At 49.0% G+C, this 3,184-nt stretch overlaps 1 pseudogene; it reads right to left on the bottom strand.

Annotated features, from left to right (window-relative positions):
- Positions 1-345: 345 nt before the first annotated feature.
- LOC147971254 (uncharacterized) lies at positions 346-2,950 on the bottom strand (annotated as a pseudogene).
- Between the last annotated feature and the right edge of the window lie 234 nt (positions 2,951-3,184).

Raw genomic sequence — 3,184 nt, 5'->3', positions numbered from 1 at the left:
TAATCTGAGCTTCGAGATGGCAGTGCAATAGGTAAGTAGTGACCCATAAATGAAGAGTTAACTTCAAACGAAGATGCACCCAATTCCTGACAAGTCACCCACACGGCCTAAATCATAGAAATGACAGAAGCATCAACTACCAAATTTGCACTGAAACAACCAATATAATTCACAAGCAAACAAGCTGAGAAAGCAGTAAAAGATCAAACCGACTCGTAACCAGAACATCAAGCTCATGTCTATGCTATTTACTGTTCTAAAATTCTGAAAGATTTTCTCTTTACTGTAAGCTGTCGAAAAGATTGCACCGATTCAGACAAACTGACAATCACTGTATTATGAAAAGAAAACTGAATAAGAGAATATAACTCCCCAAACAACATCATCAATTGGCCCCATGCAGCGAGGATTACAAGGTATTACTTAACTGATCAGAGTGAATGACACATATATAATCATATGTGCATGTTATAATATCATTTCTAGATTTCTTTGATCTTCTAAATGGCTAAATACCTGAAAATACAGTCAAGAGTATCCTTATCAATTGTAAAGATGAGATAATGTAAAGGTGACATCGGACGTGACAGCTAGGAACTTCATGTGAATAGTAAGGACCGTCTCTCAACCCAGTCCCACAAGACAAATGTCTCCGATAGAAAAACACATTATTCTGATTTCCCAGGTATACAATTCATAAACAGAAGCTAAAAGATCCAGTCTCAAACTTGCAACAGCCCTACAAAAGAAGCTCACTCAAACCTCCAGCATATAAAACAACCTGCATTTTGGAAATCTGAAGGTAACCTAAAAGCTGTTTTATAACAAATCAAAACGAGCAAGGCAACCAGAGTGAGCAGACGGTTAAAACGCAAACCTAATGTACAAAACTGCCGTGTCAAAAGAAACATTACAATCCATAAGCAACCTAGTTAACGAGATAAAAATTCTGTTATCCCTAGTGCCAAAATTACCTACCACGTAGTGTGTACCAAACTAATATGGTGATAGCCTTTTTAAATAACTTTAAGATTCGTGTGAACTTTATTTTTGTGCGTATGTGGGGCGGGGTACCAAAGCAAAACTCCCAAAATATGACAGGTTCTAGGAAAGTCACATGAAGGGACTGTAATACAGGACGCCAAAAATTCATTCAGAGCGTACTAGGAAGTTAATGTGTAAGAATAATTCAGAAGTTGTAACTTGGAAAGTTTCAGAATGCACAATACAACGACAGTATAGGGTAATGAACATGTGGATAGACTAGAGACTATACAGCAGGAATTAGGGAAGTATCAAGTGTGTCATACAGTATCTCTTATACCAGCTATAATGTATAGTCTACAGTCAACAAGACTTGTGATCATATAACTTGTAAAACAGACTTAATTACTTGCAAGAAGAACTCCCAAAGCTACAGCCAACAAGACCTGTGATCATAAGTTCATAACCTGATACTCTGGAAAGGATGAACATTGGTGCCTCCAAGTTGTACTAGCCTACTTCAGAGCTAATGCACTTACTCATGGTATTATACACATGGAACAAACTACTCCAAGCAAACACATGAAAAAAAATGATCTGAGTGTGCAAAAGAGCAAGCAGCATCGCTGAACAAAAAATAACATCATTAACAGGAGTGGGATGTCTTCTAAATTACCGAAGTCAGTTCTCTGGAGCGAGGAACGCAGGCGGCCATGCCAGGAAGTAGGCGAACATGGGGTGCCCATATTCCTTGCCACCTTTCGTCCACAGGCTCTCCATCTTGCCGGTGTCCATATCGAACGAGTAGTACCCGTATCCCCAGGTCTTGATGAACACCTTCCCTGTGCGACCGGCGTCCATGTCGCTGGGCCAGACCCTAAGGGTCCTCATCTTCGTGTCCCTGTGCAGGCCAGGAACCATGTCGCACACCACGCTCAAATCCACGATCCTCCTCTCCAGAAGCCAACCGTTGTCACTCGACCTGCCCTCCCCGCGCACCCAGAGCTGCAGCTGTTTCTCGCCGTCGGTCACCAAGCAAAGCCGCCCGTCCGGCGTCTCCCCGATGCGGTACTTGCAGGATCCGCATGACATAGCGTCCGGCACCAGCAGGCAGGAGAACTTGAGTGTGGCAGGGTCCAGCACGAGCAGGCGCCAAGAGTTGCAGATGTGCCAGTAGATCTTGCCGCTGGCGTGCACGCAGCGTCCCTCGAACCAATAGGGATCGAACTCGACCACGACCTCCTCGTCCCGCGGGAGCGCGCGCCAGCTGCAGTCGCCGTTGTCGACGGACGCCACCCAGGCGCGAGGGTGGCCGCCGTCGATGGCGAAGCAGACAACCTCGAAGCAGAGCTTTCCCGGGCGAGCGCGGGAGAGCAGCGCGCAGCCGACGTAGTACCTTGAGTTGCGCCAGCGGCGGTCATCGGGCACCGTGTCGCGCGGCGGGGGCGGGAGGAGGATGCGGCGGCGGGTGGACGGGTCGAGGACGAGGAAGCGGGGGATCATCTTCTTGGGAAACTCGTCGGCCGGCTCGAAAAGCAGGAGGCCTTGATGCGAGTCGAAGAGGAAGAAGCGGAAGGCGTCCGGAGCGAAATCGAGGGAGAGGCGAGGGGAGGAGGCGTCGAGGGGAACGAACACGGCGGGGGTGTCGACGTTCTTGGTATACGGGAGGGGGGGGCGGGGGAGGGGTCTCGGTTGGGTGGAAGAAGTAGCCGAGGAGAGGAGGGGCGCGAGGGAGGCAGCCGGCGGCCAGGCGGCGCCAGCGGTGGCAGGCGTGGGCGGCACGGAGGAGGTCGGCGAGGGAGAGACGGCGGAGAATGCTGCAGATGTCGAAGTCGGCGAGGACATCGATCGAAGCCTTCGCCGCCTTGGCCTGTGGCTCCATCGGCGGTGGGGGAGGAAACGGGGTGGAGAAAGGTGGGGTTTTTCTGGATTTGGTCTTCTTGCCTCTGTTCTTCCGCGCCATTGGTGCGGTTGGCGGAGGGTTCTGGAGACCGACGTGGTCACGTGGGTCTCCCTCTGGTTTTTGTGACGTTGGCTTCGCTGTTCAGATAAAAGCAAAATTTCAAAATTTGAGATTCCCGCCTGGTTTCCCTTGTTTCGAAAAAAAGCACAAGTTTAGAATGATACGGAAATGAAATAAGTAAGTACTCTACTTACTACCCCTGCCATATCCTAGTTACAGGTTAGGATCAGCAATATC

Source organism: Triticum urartu, chromosome 5A (genome assembly GCF_056163025.1).
Source record: "Triticum urartu cultivar PI428250 chromosome 5A, HENAU_Tu73, whole genome shotgun sequence".
Lineage (NCBI taxonomy): Eukaryota > Viridiplantae > Streptophyta > Magnoliopsida > Poales > Poaceae > Triticum > Triticum urartu.
This window is presented reverse-complemented; position numbering and strand designations above follow the sequence as displayed.